A 15944-nucleotide genomic window follows, 5' to 3' on the forward strand; every position below is an offset into this window, starting at 1 on the left:
ACTATTACCAGAGATGTCATTGTGTTTAGTAGCTTCTCCCAAACTTGTTTGCTGTTCTATTATTACAGGTGCCTTGACTATCTGATTCTCTGCCACCCTGTTACTATTAGATCTTGTGTTTTGCAAGGTGGACCAATCTAGTTCTGACTATGCTTCTCTTATCTTTGGTTGATCAGTGGATGATACTTGTGCAAATATATTCTCATCAGTTTGAAACCCTATAGTTGTTTCTATGATTCCCCCATTTATTCCTTCCATGAGGACCATATCGTTTTCACTGGTGCCTTGTTATAGATTCTTTATGGTTTTTGCGTTTTGTTTAAATGGTGACAGATATTTTAGTGTAGAAGTTTTGTGCATGCTCACATAATATGAAATTGACTAAGCAATATTGGAAAAGAAATGTGTAAGAGAATGGTTGCTGAGTGGGGTACTTAGACTTACCAGTTGAAATCTCAATGCCAATAAAATAAAATAAAAGGGTTTTGTTACTCGTGCTGGTTTTGGTCAGTCTGCTTGTCCAGATGCCCTATTGTTGTCTGTGGGTCTGACTATTTTTTGTTGTCGCTTTCCTATCTCCCATGCCTGTTACTAGTTTTTGTCCACTTTCATTTTTACTTTACCATTACTGTTTCCCATGCTTGTTTACTAGTTTCCTGTGCTAGCGCCTGATACTAGTTTCCTATGCTAGAGACTAAAATGATGTAATGTTTTTGGATTAGCTTCTTTGTCCTCATTTCTCTAGTCTACAGACTCCTCTTGTCTAAGTGCAAGACTCCTCCTTTATCACAAACATGAATGGATGATCAGCTACAAAATCCTCAATCGGGTGCTTGCATGAGCACAGCAGCTTGGTAAACGTGAATGCAGTGACAACTATTGCTTCGGTGCCCACTTAGTCAACCTCTGCAAATGACTTGTGGAGAACTAAAATGTTGACATGCACACCACCATTAAACTCAACCATCTCATCAAATTTTGCATCATCAGAAAAGGGCAACACCAGCCCCATCTTTTTGAGGATCTCAATTGCATTAACACTAGATGGTATCTTGAAGTGAGGAAGCTCAAAACTATGTACTTGATCGCTCTGCAAGGGTTTTCTTGCTTCATGCAAAGTTGTAGCTTTTTTTGCATATGGCCTTTTGCTTGCACTCCCCTTTTGTCGGCATTTGTCATACCGCATTTACTACGGGAGCTTTAGGTTATGATATAATGGCTCCGGCCAATGATGAACCAATTTTTCTGCTGTTCACGTTGCTGCTTCGAATTGCCATGGCGTCGCCATCGAACAAATGCCCGTGCAAGTTTGTCCTGAAGGTTTTCCACAAGGTAAGCTTTATATTGTCCTTCTTTTGCAAGAGTTTGATGCTGCATGTGACTGGTTAGAACAACATACCTTGATAGGGTATTTTGTTGGTAGGACCCCCCTGAAGCTATGCTTAGAGAATTGGTTAACAAAAGTTGGACCTCTCATGTTGTCTGCCTTGACACTGTGCAAAACCTTACCAAAGGTTTTTTTTATTTCGCTTCGCTAACGCGTCACAAGCTGACACATTTTTTAGCAATGACCCTTGGTCTGTGCATTCCTCTCTACTTGTTTTTCAAAAATGGTCTCGAGACTTCTCTATCTCAAATGATAAAAAGCTTAGGGTTCTTGTTTGGGTTAAATTCCTAGGTCTACCCTTGCCCTGCTGGCCTTTTATTGAGTCTATTACCCAAGCCCTTGGCAAAGTTGTTACCAAGGAGCTAGAATTTTTTTTTAATACTTTCCCTCAGTGGCATGTTTGCATTGAAGTTGATCTTTCTAAAGATCTCAAGGATTCAGTGGAAATCCAGATTGGTGCTCAAACCTTCACACAGAAGGTGCTTTACTTGAACCTACCTAACACCCGTTATAGGTGCTAGTTTGCAAAGCACAAGATCAGGGACTGCCCTTTAGCCATGCCTAGGGTCAAACCCTAGCCTAAAGCAACGCTTGTCAAGAAGGTCGAAGGAAAAAAAAGAAGAATGGGTTACTGTTGGGTGCAAAGGCAAGCTTGCCTTGAATCCTCTGGCCCCCAAGCCATCCTATGTGGCCATAACCATGATTCCTCCTGCTTCCATCAAAGTGTCAGCGCCTGCTAGCATGAAGACGCCAGCGGCTTGTGTTGCACCGATTTTAGTTCTGTATGTTTCAAACCCTGCTACCTCGCAAGGGATTAAGGCAGCTACCAGGACCTCGTCCTTGGCTGGGGCTCGTTCTCCTCTTGCAGTCTCTTCCATAGTACCACCAGCAACAAGGCGTTCATGTAGTCCTCCTGGACGTACAGAGATATCAGGGGTCAAATGGCAGGCTATAAGTCCAGAGGATTTCCTGTCTGACTTTCACCTGATTTCTACCTTTTTGTAGAATAGTTACTCCTCTCTCGAGGACGAGGATGATATGGAAGAGTTTTCATGAACTTCCTCTCTTGGAATGTTCGAGGTCTTACAGACCTCTCCATAAAATTCTATGTCCGAGATACTTGTCATAGACTTGGGAATTTAGATTTTCTTTGCCTGCAAGAAGTTAAGATTTCTGGTTTCATGCTTTCTGTTGCATGCTGTGTCATTTGGCAAGATAGCGTCATGTTTTCTTCTCAGCATGAAGCTGGCCGAGGTGGTGTAGTTACTCTCCTATCACCTTGCCTTCATTCTACTATTATTTTGCACGGTTCTGACACCACACACCATATTATTTGGCTTTTTCTTTCCATCAACAATCATTCTTTTAGATTCATTAATGTTTATGCCTCCAATGATGCTGTGGAAAGGGCGCAAATGTGGGTTTGGCTTGTTGACAACCTACCGCTAGCTACTTGGGTCATGTGTGGGGACTTCAATATGGTTGAAGTGGCCTCTGACAAAGATTGCATTCTGCCTTTCCATTGGACAGCTGGGGAAAGAGAAGCCTAGTTTTACATGCATCATAAATTGGGCCTCTTTGATCCCAATACTAGCCACCGTCATGATAATGGGGCTTGGCACACTTGGTCCAATTTTCGAGCCGGTCCTGACCGCATATTGAAATGTCTTGATTGTACTATGATCTCGGTGCAAGCTTTTTCTTATTTTTCTAAAGATCATGATCTACCTGTCATTCCCCTGACAATTTTGACATTGTCAGACCACTATCCTATTTATTTTGGCATTTCTTGGCAAACAGCTGTCCCCAAAGTGGTTAAGTCTCAATTCTTTCTCAACACATCTTTGCTATTGTATGCCTCCACTATCTCCCACATACAACGTGTCTGGAATTTGGAACCACATCCACATTCCCATCGAGGTTGGATTCAATGGTGGAATGATGCCATTACCAGAATGGCTCATTTCTTGCACATCTACGGGCGTCATCTAGAAATTTACAAAAAATGATCTTATGAAGCCTACACCCTTGCCCTCAAAAAAGCCTCTGAAGCACTCACCTTCAACCCCTTTGATGTGCATCTGCAAGTTCAGCTTGCCAAGCTTCGCCATGAAAAGCAAATTGCTGATAACTATGCTACCCAAGGAGCTCAAATCAAAGCCCGTGTCCACTAGTTGGAGGTTGGCGAAAAAGCCTTGAAGGAGTTCTTCCAGGCTCTCCAAGCCCGTTATACCAATATTGGGATTAAAAAGATAAAATAGGGAACTGATGTTCTTTCCAATCTGCCAGACATCCTACAAGCTTTTGTTCTTCACTATGAGAACATTTTTGCTTTGCAGGGCTATTCGATTGCTTAGGAGGAGGCTCTCAAAAAGTGTATTTTTGTTACTCCAAACTGCCTCGCGATTGAGCAACACGCTTTCTGTGAGCAACTTCTTTCACTCCAAGACCTTAAAGAGGCAGCTTACTCCATGGAAGATGACAAATCCTCTAGGTGTGATGGATTTCCCTATGAATTTTATAAACATCTTTGGGAGAAAATTGGTCCTGATCTGCACAAAGTCTATCTTGAAGCATACCATTCTAAAAGCTTAGGAGCGGTCATAAATAAAGGCAATATTAAATTCATACCTAAAGCTGGTGATCCTAAGGACATCTGCAACTAGAGGCCCATCACCCTCCTCGATGTGTCTTATAAGATCATTGCTAAGGCGCTCTCTCTCAAAATCCGCCATATGCTTCCTCTAATTGTGCGGCCTAAAAAAACGGTCTTCATCAAATCCAAGTATATTCTTGACAACATCCTTGCTATCTGGGAAGGTATGAAATGGGCCCATAAGTCCAAGCAGTAGGCTATGTTTTAAAAGATAGATTTTGCTAAAGCCTATGATTGCATTGAATGGCCTTTCATTTTGGCTATGCTTCAGGCTTTGGGTTTTGGTCCCAATTTCCTTCAGTCCGTGGAGATGCTCTTTGGTGACACTAATGCTTGCATCACCATCAATAATTCACAATCTAAAGCTTTTGGACTTTTTCATTCCATCAGACAAGGTTGTCTATTAGCTCCTGCACTTTATGTCCTTGCTACTGAAGGCTTTGGTTATTTACTTGCTCACTCTATGTCTTCTGGGCTGGTCTATGGTATTTCCTTGCCCAATTCTTCCTCCCAGTTAGTCAATGGTCATTTTGCTGATGATTCTTTTCTCACTCTTCTTGAAGATGAAGAAAACATCAAAAATGCGTTAGATTGTCTTGACACTTTTTGTCAAGCCTCTGGTTCTGCCATTCAATGGCATAAAACGCTCTGTTACTGACAGTCTTTTTTGCTAGCTCCACCTTGGCTCAGCCAATTCCAATGGAAATGGGTTACTCATGGAGAAATTTTCTACTTTCTTGGCATTCCCTTTGCTTTCCAGGCTTCCCCTATGGAACTTTGGAATGTTATGCTTACAAAGATTACCAAAAAGCTTGATTATTGGATCACTAAGCCGCTTTCTCTTGCTGGTAAATTCCAAATTTGTTCTAAGATTTTGGCTACCACCCATGTGTTTTATTCTTCTTGTTGGGCTCCCTCTAGAGCTTCATACCTCAAATTAGAACATTTGCTCAAAGATTTTCTTTGGGCCTCTGGTTCTGACCATCATGGTTTTCACAGAGTTGCTTGGGATATCTGTTGTCTCCCAAGGGAATCTGGGGGTCTCGGCCTACTTTCCACTCGGAAGCAGGGCCTTGCCCTCTGTGCTAAATGGATTATCAGAGCTATTTTTGGAGATGAAGCCTAGAAAATTCTTGTCAGACATTGCATCTCTTCAGGCTTCCCTGCTAACAAACCGGCCTGGAAGGGGATTGGTTTTCATACCCTTCTCACTATGCGAGAACCAATGGTCATACAGGGCTCTTTCGTTATAAAGAGCATCTGGAAAGCCTGGGAAGCTATTAAACCTTTGCTTCATTGGGCTAGTAATGAGTTTCACAATGGGCTGCCCTTAAATTAGCAGAACATTTGGTGGTCTCCCCTATTTGCCTTCCAGGGTATTCCTCGTGCCAAGACTCAAGGTGCCAGTGCTTTGCGTTTCTATAAATGTGGCATTCACACTACTAAGGATATTTTTTCAAGAGTCACCATGAATTTTAGGTCTTGGGAGGATATGCAAGTTCAATACGGCCTTGTATGTGCCGATCGCCAGACTTATGAGCTTCTGTTGTCTTCCATCCCTGTGCACTTACTTCATAAAGTGGGGATTCAATCTGTTCGACCTTGGTGGTATGATTGGAAGTGGTTTCTTGCCACTGCATTTACCAATTATAAGCCCAATATGGGATACAGATGACTCTCGCCCCACCTTCCGATGGTGGACACACTTAATCAACGGTGGCATTTGCATTCTACGCTTTCTCAATGGAGAAAATAGTTCGACACCATTTGGAGTGCAATTACAGAACCTAAGATTGCTCACTTTGCTTCGTGCCTTGCTTTCCAAGGTCTTCCCCCAGGGCCTCAGCTCAAGCACATTGGGGTTCCTGATCCCAGATGCCCCTTCTGTGCCCAACCTGAGTCCTTTTTTCATTTTTTTGGTTTTGCAAACGTGTTCAGAATTATTGGCACTAGATCCATGATTTTTTCAAGCCTTTCAGGCCTGAACCTTTTTCATGGCACATGATCCTTCTGGGTGATTCCCCTAGATTTCCTCGAAAGTTTTCCCAGATTTGGCATACTTTCAGGATGGAAATTTTGTTTTCTCTATTGAAAGATCATAATGTAGTTTTATTCACTCACATTTTTTTGGATGTTAACATTGCAATGTATACTAAGGCATGCATTTGTAACAATGTTATTATGCAGATACAGGAGCAAGCTAATAAAGTTTCCCTGGAGGTTGCCCACTTACAAGAATTGTTAAACCACTGGGGCAATGCTCCTTGTACCATTGCCAGAGTGCCTCTGGATGCCTCGACTAATGCTTCCTACTCTCGCGGTCACCGTTCCAAATGCCAATCCTCTGGCCGCCATTTACACATGTTACACTCCCAGGGTCCCCGCCATCGCTCTCCTAGCGATAGTCATGGCGGTTGGAGGCACCGCTCTGCTTCCCCACCACTTGGTGGTTCTGGCTAGTCCCTAGCTCCCCCCCCTGGGCGAGCTTCTGGCTGGTCTCCAGCTCCTCCCCCTCCATGGGCGCACTTTGGAAAGTTTCCCTGGCTGGCCTTGGCAATTTCTCCTCCGCAGCTATACAAGAAGGATGCGGAGACTACAACTACCCTAGATCCTGCGGATGCTACTGATGGCTGGACTGTTCCTAGTCCGCCTCACAATCCCACTAATGCGTGGGGATTCCTAATAAAGATGACCCTCCTCCCTCTACTGGTACTACCTTGGTAGCATGAAGTTATTCTAAATATATATATGTATATATATATATATTGATGAATAGTTTATAGTTGCTAGCTGCGGCCATGTTGTTTGCTCCAGCTTCGACCGATTAAACTCATTAGCAGGGTGATCCTGTATCCCCTGGCCCTTCTTTGTGAATTGTAATCTTAGTAAATTTTATTAATTGAAAAGGACTATTCATCAAAAACTACGTACTTGTACTGTGGTTATTCTAGACAGATGCTTTTCCAAAAAAGTAAGATCAAGGTTTCTCTCCATTTTAGGCAGACCATTGATGTCATTAGGCAGTATAATATATATTGAGAAGGATGGGTTGTCTCATCCTCGCAAATAGGGAAGGCGTAGAATTTTGCATTCATTGTTGGCAGGAGTAATTTCTCCCATCGTCTAGAGCCGTACAACAGTCCACCATCCTGCTGAACTCAGTCGTCCATCCACCATCCAGAGTAAATATCAGGCAATGAAGCCGTCCACATTAAACAACCATCCCAGCTACAGTATAGAAGCTGCCCATGTTTTTAATACATGAAATATTATAATATAATATAACATGTGTAAAATGTTTTATGTGTATTCTAGAGTATTCTTAGATCTCTATAAATAGAGGCATTATGTAAAGATTTGAGCATCAGATGTTTATCTGATCATGGTGGATCAGTAGAGCCCATTTTGGGTTTCTCATGGTGGATCATGAGTGGATGGAATGTTGTAGCATTCTATGGATTTGTAATAGATTTCAGTTATGTTAATGAATATGAAGTGTTGTAGCACAACTTGATGTCTTTGTGTTTTGCTTATTGATTTGAATGTTTATCATTGCATTCATGTTTGTCTTTGATCCACTTTATCCAACTCCTTCATTCATCAACTATTTTGATAAGTTGATTCTTTCTAGTAGCCATCATGGGCACTTGCACACTCTCCCCATTCAGTAGATTAAAAGTTCCTTCTTTTGTTGCAGAGGAATTAAATTCTTCCAGCCATGTGCCATTAAAATACAAACCATTTGCCAAAATGAGCCTGGTATCTTCATCTAAAGAATTAGGCGAAAGAAGCTCTTGTATCTTCCCCTTGCTCTCATTTTCTGCCCACTTATTCATCTCCAGTCTAACTTCATTTGGCTGATAAAAGTCAACTAAAACATAAGAAGTCAGGTCAAATAGATGAAATGGTAAATTGTGTAATATGTTCTCTGCTATGGCTAAAAATAAATACTAAGAAAAAGAAGTTCTCGATATTTATGAAATAAGGCATACTGATGTGATTTTTTTCGTGATTTTCAACACCATAATACCATGGAGAAATTCTATGTTTCATTATGAAATGATATATTCGATCCAGGTTAAGTAAACCATCAAATGTTCGTATCCATGTGTACAAGCCATACATCAAGGTCTCCTACACTCTAGCTGGTGTTACTTCGCAACATAACTTTTAATTAAATTTTAATGCCATTAAAAAACATTCGAACTGCAGATTACACCAAAAACTTTTTAAGCACAAGTTAATAAATTCTAGGACCATCACACGGAGTGCAAAGGAATACGCAGAAATATACCTTGTTGATAAAATCAACTGAGCTAGCTTGAGCATTATATCGATTCTTCAGAATATAACTATAATTGGGTTTCAACGTAATGGTCTTATCCACCCATATTCACAAATGTCAGATGAGGACCTCCCGTAGCACTTTCATTTGCTAAAATTAAATTAATGAGATGAGAAGAAACTTGATGCAATTGATCGACATCTTTGATGTTAAGACGAGCAAATCTGGTCCAATGTTGTACCCTTCGCTCCACCTGCAGCCAAACTCAGTGCAACAGATATGCTCAGCGGAGAAAACACACAGTTCTTACTCTCATCTGCACTTTCTTCTAGGGCTTCCTTTGAAAAACTAATTGAAAATTCTTCTTGACTATGAACTGAAGCGTGGATATCCATATTTCTTTCACGGATCAATGTATGATTGAGTAAAATGTTTTTAACAATGAATAGAAAACACAAACGCACTGGAGATCTCGTCTTCCAATCTGTCTTCTATCTGCCGGCCTAACTTAATTTGTCGTATGCGCAAATGTTGATAATTGCCGGCTTAAATCTGTTATGATCGCCTACTTAATTATGTTGATAACTGCTACGAAAGAGCCTATAATCCTTTGACAATTGAATGCGGTCATGATTGCTTTAGACCAACGCAAACCCAGCTAAAGGAGGACAATATTCGTATTTTTTAACAGTGTGCTTTGAGTAAGTTATATAAATAAGTTTGGACAGTATTACTTTTAAAATAAAATTAGCGGACGCTCCACCTTGTCTGACATCTTAAATTTGTTTAATAACAGGCCAACAATTGAAAACTGGTTTTTCCTATCCGTATTTCTGATGTTTATTGGGATGCCCCGAAACTGGATAAAAAATTAGTGCTCAATTACAGGAACTGTCCTCGATGTTGACGTTAGGTAAGAGATTGATGAGTTTTGTAAAGAAAACAACCTGTTGTGAACGTTGTATATATGGAAAGAAGCTATCTCACACTTTAGGATAATAGATATTGGTAAGGCTGTGTTCAGAAAAACAAGCTCAGCTCATTAAGGTAGGATGAGGATGAAAATGGTGTATTCTTATTGTTTCAATTTTCTGTATTGTATTCTACTGAATATGACTCTGAGATTGTTACTTGAGTATTGTTCTCAAAAAAGGTGGTCCGTTGGGATCTTCAATATGTATGAGGCAAAGTTTGGAAGCTTTTGCCGAGGTTTCAGGAGTTTAAAATTAGTCATTGCTTCAGGGACCTCTCTCACGAGAAGCTCACAAGTTACCATTGTATTGTAGGCTCTTGCCTATTAGTTTTGCCTTATTTAACAGGGTTGTTTAAGTTCTATTAATTTTTAAATATAAATTTAATTAACACGATCAGATTTCCACAATCCATAATAGTTATGATACTTAGTTTCTGGATTAGATTCTATAAAGATTTTTGCCATCAACATTTCGAATCACACTACGTGATCCATCATCAGGATGAGAGAGCAAGAGATGCAAAAATAATGTAAGTTGCAAGAGAGGTCTATAATTTTAACTATTAAAATATTTCAAATCTGTATCAAAATTATATATATATTTTTAAATAAATCTATTCATTAAAATAATAGAAGAACTTTACTTATCATTTTTTAAGATGTATATTTCTTCATTTCATGTAAATCATTGAAAATAAAATTAATAACATGTCTTTGTGATGTAGCATTCAAAACTTACAAAATTTGCTCTTCTGTTGGCAAAGAATCACCTAGATTGCATCAAACTATTATCTTTGTACTATACTACTATATATAAGTGTTATTCTATTGCAGTGGATCTAACATCCATAACATATGAACAACAACAAAGGTATATTATAATTATCCTATAAAAAATGATTCAAATAGAAGTGAAGGTAAACAATTAAAAGGATGATATCATTTATAATTCATAGCTTGATTGAGCATCTAGTGAAATTTAGGGTTTCACTAGTTCTATTATTGTCAGGAATTTTGGCAATGACTTCGATAAATCATAGCTTACTTTGGGTCTTCCTATGTTTCTGAGGCTAGTTTCCTTTGTTTGATTTTTCAGGATGGACATAGCAGCTTCTTTCCTATACTTATCTATTGGTGGCCTTTTCTATTTGAGTTAGGTATTTTTTCCATAGGTCTTTAAATATGAATAGTATATTTTCTTTCTCTAACCAGACCATTTTTTTTTTTCTCCTTCATTCTCTTTCATCGATGTCTTCTCTGTCTTCTCTCTTATTCTTCGCTTATTCGATGGTCATGTGCTCCTTCCGTGTTGTTATTTTGTGTGTGTGCTAGTGTGGTAAACAAGGACTTACTGAAGCTTGGGTGTTTATATTGATCTTTAGCACCAATATAGCGGTTGTCTCTATTATTGGTTTGATATAATTATTTTTTCAGGGTTTCCCCTTCTTCCTTGTGTTTGATTTGACATTTTTTTTCTCATCTTTTGGCATCCTCCTTCTGTGGGAATTTGATGATGTTGTTAGGTTTGGTCTTTCCTTGTATGATCTTATTTTGTTGGAAAGAATAGGGCGGTTTCTCATGTAGGGGTTTTGTTATTCTGGGAGATGATCTTATGTTGATTTGCCTTTTCCTTCTTTTCCTTCATGCTCAAGGTGTATGTGGTTGGCTTTAGTGTGGAGCTCCTTTTCGTTATATGTTTTTGCACCTTCTTGGTCTAGTGTTTTGGAAGTCCTTTTAATCTCATAATTTTAGTTCATGTAGGAATTATTTGGAGGATTTATTCCATAGCCTAAGTGCCCTATCTATGGAGTTACTTCCTATATTCTTTAAGGTTCTTTGTACTTTGTTTTTTTGTCTCTTCTGTGGCCTACTATATTAATGTGTTGTGATATATTTCTCCTAGGGGGCTTCTATTAATGTGGAGTGTATTGACATAAAGGTCTTGTTCTTTCTTCCATCTCTAGTGTGGCCTTGCCTGATTTTTTTTGTCTATCTAGGTGTTGGTCTATCTTTAAAAGGTGGATATTAGCTTTTAAAATGAGCTTAATGGTAGTCTTATGTGGATTTTCTCTGTTGCATCTTCTTGACAAAGGAGGTAATCTAGGCCCTAACTTGAATTCCAATTAGGATTCAAGAATTTTTAATTTTCAATTTCTTTATTATTTTCTGTGATCTTATTATAAATGGGCTTTTGGTTTCCTTTATAACCATTTTTTGAATTCTTTATGCCTTTATAACCACTTTTTTCAATTATTTTTGTAGAATGCAATGGGATCTATGAAAAATGATGCTAAGTTAATATACTTAAAGTGAAAAAGACTTAATGCCTTAAAATTTTCTAGAAATACATTAAATAATATAGTAATGAGAATGTGTGTGTGTGTGTGTGTGTGTGTGTGTGTGTGTGTGTGTGTCTCCATATATAGGTATATCATCTGACTAGCCAATATATTAATAGTGCTCAAAATGCAATAAAATCTTTAAATAGGGACTCATGGAAATTGCCCTACAATAGTTTTCAACCCATCCACAAAGTCATAATATAAATCCCTCACTCAAATCACCTCACAGTAATGCTCTTAAAGCTAGAAGGTTATTTTCCAAAGAGAAAGAAAGAACTTTTCCTAAAGGATGTGCTACAACATAATAGTATTATTACATTAGAATTCTCCTATAAAAAAATTCTTCTCACATGACTTATTTTACAAGGACCCTCTACAGGTAACTAATTATTAGTCCTTACCATTAAGGCAGGAGACTATAATTTTCAACTACCCTTTTTTAATTAGTCTTTCCTTGAAAATTGGGCTAGAAGCTTTTAAACTATAGTTCTCATCATTTATTAAATTTGCATTCTATTATTTCAATTTCATGATTGGCTAGATCTAATTTTATGGTAGTATTTTTCTAATTAATTAGCTTAATTGGTAAACATTTACATGTCATCTACATGTGGCATTTATAATACTAATCACATGCAGCCTCTATATGCTTCCAAATTTCCCTACATCCTTTTCAGACTTCCACTATCCACAATTGGCTTGTGAGTAGAAGCATTAGATTTTTAAAATTGTAATGCTCCAAACATTGTACTCATTTTTTTCCTCGTGCAATTGAGCTTGTTTTATAGTTCAAAAGTACCCATTTTACTATGTGTTGTTAATAATTTTCAATTCTAGTTGACATTGTTTTTGTAGGAACTGTATTGATTAGAGAGGCAAATCAAGGACATGGTGGCACAATGGATATATTTGACAACCACAATATTTTTGTTGCTGAAGTTTTTTTTAAATTTCTTTCTCTAGGTTTTTCTTTTTTAAATGATAGATCTACACTTATAGAGGTGTCATCTATGGGTAGGTAAAATGGGCAATGATATGTAAGTGTGAGAAAATCTAGATGTGATAAACTAAAACAGTAGCACAAAGAATAAAAATAGAGCTTAAAAATAGAGCAAAAAAACAAAATTGAATATGCCAAAGAAGCACACTTTATTATTAAAGCAATATAATTTTTCTTCATGCAATTACAACTCAGAGGAATGCTCTATTTATAGAGCTTATACATATTTCTAGAGACTTCTTGAGAAGCTCCAAGAAAGGAAGAATTCTAGAGATTTCTATATATTTTTTAATTTACATATTGCTCAAGAAAGAAGCTTCATGAGGTAAGTAGATAGTTCTAGTGTATGCATTAAATGCATTCCTACTACTAAATAAAATAAACATTATTCCAACAACCTCCATTAATTTCTACCACTAATGGATCTATATGTGGGAGACATTAAAAATTCAAATAGAACATGGGTCTTGGCATTAAGCCTTCTTAGGTACCCATTTACAACATAAGATTTTGGTTCCCCTTATCACTATTACTTTGTTCCTCTTGACATTATACTTTGGGTTTTTAACCAGTTTACCCATAACCATTTGAGATTTTTCAACTAGTACATTTTATTTTGCTTTAGGTTTTTCACCCAAGAAAGTCGTTTTCGATTACCACAAACCCTTCAAAAATTTGACACAAATATCATCTCAATAGTGGGGAAACAATCTCTAGGCTTTTCTCCTTTATGAAATCTCACATTTCATGGATGTTACTAGACAATGATTCTGATTTGCTCAAACCATTTGTACTCCTTGAGAATTCACACTTTGAAGGATTTTTATTATTGCTCACACATGAACATTTGCACTTAAACAAACCTTTGATCAATCCTACAATATTTTTCCAACTTGATCCATAGCTCCATCCAAAGTCTATTTTTAAGCACTTATCTATATAAATATTTTTATACTTTCTATGCCAACACATATTTTCACTATGACTCTTTAAGCTACAAATATTACATGGATGTAGATCCCAACACTTGTCTTTCAGGTGTCCTTTCTTATTACAATTTGAACATTACATATATTGTTTGCTTTGAACAATTTTTCTTGAACCAATAACATCATTTTTTTCATGTGTTGTAGATCCTAGTCCTTCATACTTTGGTCTCATTGTTGGTAGAACATGTTCTATGATTCCTTGTTCATGTTTTCCCAATCATTTACCTTTGTAACCCATTTTCTTCATGATATTCCAACCAACATTCTTATTATCACAACTAGTATTATTTGTGAACACATTGTCCTTTTCCTTTTTACATTCTTTATCATTTTAAAAACACATTTATCAAGTGATGATTCCAAATCTTCCAAATCTTTTATACTACATGAAATATCACATACTAATTTTGTCTCCAAGCATACATTCCTCAAAGTATGTAATTGATTTAATTCATCTTTTAACAAGCCATTCCCTTCTTCTATTTTCTTCATTTCTCTCTCCAATTCTTCATTTCTTTTCTTAACAATATCAAATGAATTTAGTTGTTTTTTTAGTTCTCCATTTGCTTCTATGTAAAGATTAATCTGATCTAGAAAGTTACATCTTTCTACACTTAATTCATTTCTTAGCTTTGTCAGTTCTCTTTGCAAAACATCATTTTCACATATCACTCTTGCATTTTCTTTCTTTATCTTAATTAACTATTCTTCTAAATTATTGGTCTTCTCCTTTTTAACTTGTTGGTCTTAGAATGGGTTTGACATTTGAGTGTCAATGCACTTAACCACTTTCTACACTAAAGCCAAGCTACAGTATGTGTCGAGCATTATACAGGTGCCAAGTGATATATAGGTGCTGAGTCACAGTTGATGCCAAGCAAGTCATAAGATTTCATATGCCAAGTGAGCCAAAGTCATACATGTGTCGAGCAAAACATAATGCAATAGGTTCTGAGAAAAGCACGATAGTATATGTGTCAAGCACTAGTAGTCCAGTATGTGCCGAGTAACATATAATCAACATATGCGTTTGTGGCCTCACAAACATAGATGTAAACCATTTTTTGAGCTGACATAGAAGGATTTTAAATGATAATAAGGATAAGAATGAATCTTTTATATTTCCTATGCAATCAGCATGCAACCAATCATAAAAATGGAGAAGGCATGCAACCAATGAGACAAATACAAGGAATGAGCGAGAACTAAAGATTCAATATGGATCGTAGATCCATACCTAACCCCAAGTCTATGAATTCTTTATAAGAAGGCTTAGACCCCATGATTTTATGTTGCTAAGGTTTGAGTATAAGGAGGTTGGTAAGAAGATAAAAAAATTGTAGAACAAGGCAAACAACAGGGGCATCAGAAACTTAGAGAATTGAGCAACAATTACACATCCAGTTAATCAAATAGTACAAGGGATACAAATAGATATTAGATGAAGCAAGGATCACATCAGAATGCGCAGATCAAGTGCCTAAAATCAAAAATCAAGTCAAAGATTTCTAATACTCTCTAGCCATTGTATTAAATAGTGAAAACCCTATAATGATAGGTTAGCTTAACAACTATTTTGTAGATCCTTTAGAGAGGTGATTAAACTCTTTAAGAGGGTGACACTTCATGTAAATTTTTTATGAATCCTTCAACTAGGTCATTGACAGGGTGTAAAGCCTTCAAAAGGGCATGCCTTTCATAGGGAAAACTATTAGAAGTGGTCAAACAATTATTGTTGTAGTGATTTTGTAGGTATCATCCCCATCCTAGTTTTACCTTCTTATTCCTTAAGGGTTTCTGGGTTACCAATTCTGGTGTTATGTGTGTCGATGCATGTGTTTACATTATGTTTATTTAATATGTTCACATACATGTAGTTTACTTTCAGTTATTTTTTTAAAAATATTTTAAAAGGTTAAAGTGTTGTACTTCTGATTGATCCCCCCCCCGCCCCCCCCCCCCCCCCACCCTCAGAAGTACTCTTCCCATTTGAATATTCCAACAATTAGTATCACAGTAGAGGTTCTCATAAGGAGAAGCCTAATAGCTTAGAGAAAAGATCTGAAGATGGAAGTCTTCAAACTTGGGAAGATCATAGGCAATCAGGTGATTGATGTGCATCTCAGTCTACACAAATTGGTGGAAGCTAGAGAGGAATTGAGAAAGTCCTTAAAAAGAAGGAAGGATATAGCCATAGCTAAAAATGACATACACTACAAGGAGATTGATACCACACAAGTGTTTTCCAATGGAGATTCTAAGGAATTTGATGCAACAGTAGCTAAATTAATGGAGAAGAATAGAGCTCAAGC

The 15944-nt window shown here is 37.4% G+C and overlaps 1 pseudogene; it reads right to left on the reverse strand.

The window, feature by feature from the left end:
* Positions 1–763: 763 nt before the first annotated feature.
* LOC149569338 (serpin-ZXA-like) lies at positions 764–8723 on the reverse strand (annotated as a pseudogene).
* Between the last annotated feature and the right edge of the window lie 7221 nt (positions 8724–15944).

Source organism: Cupressus sempervirens, chromosome 3 (assembly GCF_028749045.1).
Source record: "Cupressus sempervirens isolate cs-2001-9-10 chromosome 3, ASM2874904v1, whole genome shotgun sequence".
NCBI lineage: Eukaryota > Viridiplantae > Streptophyta > Pinopsida > Cupressales > Cupressaceae > Cupressus > Cupressus sempervirens.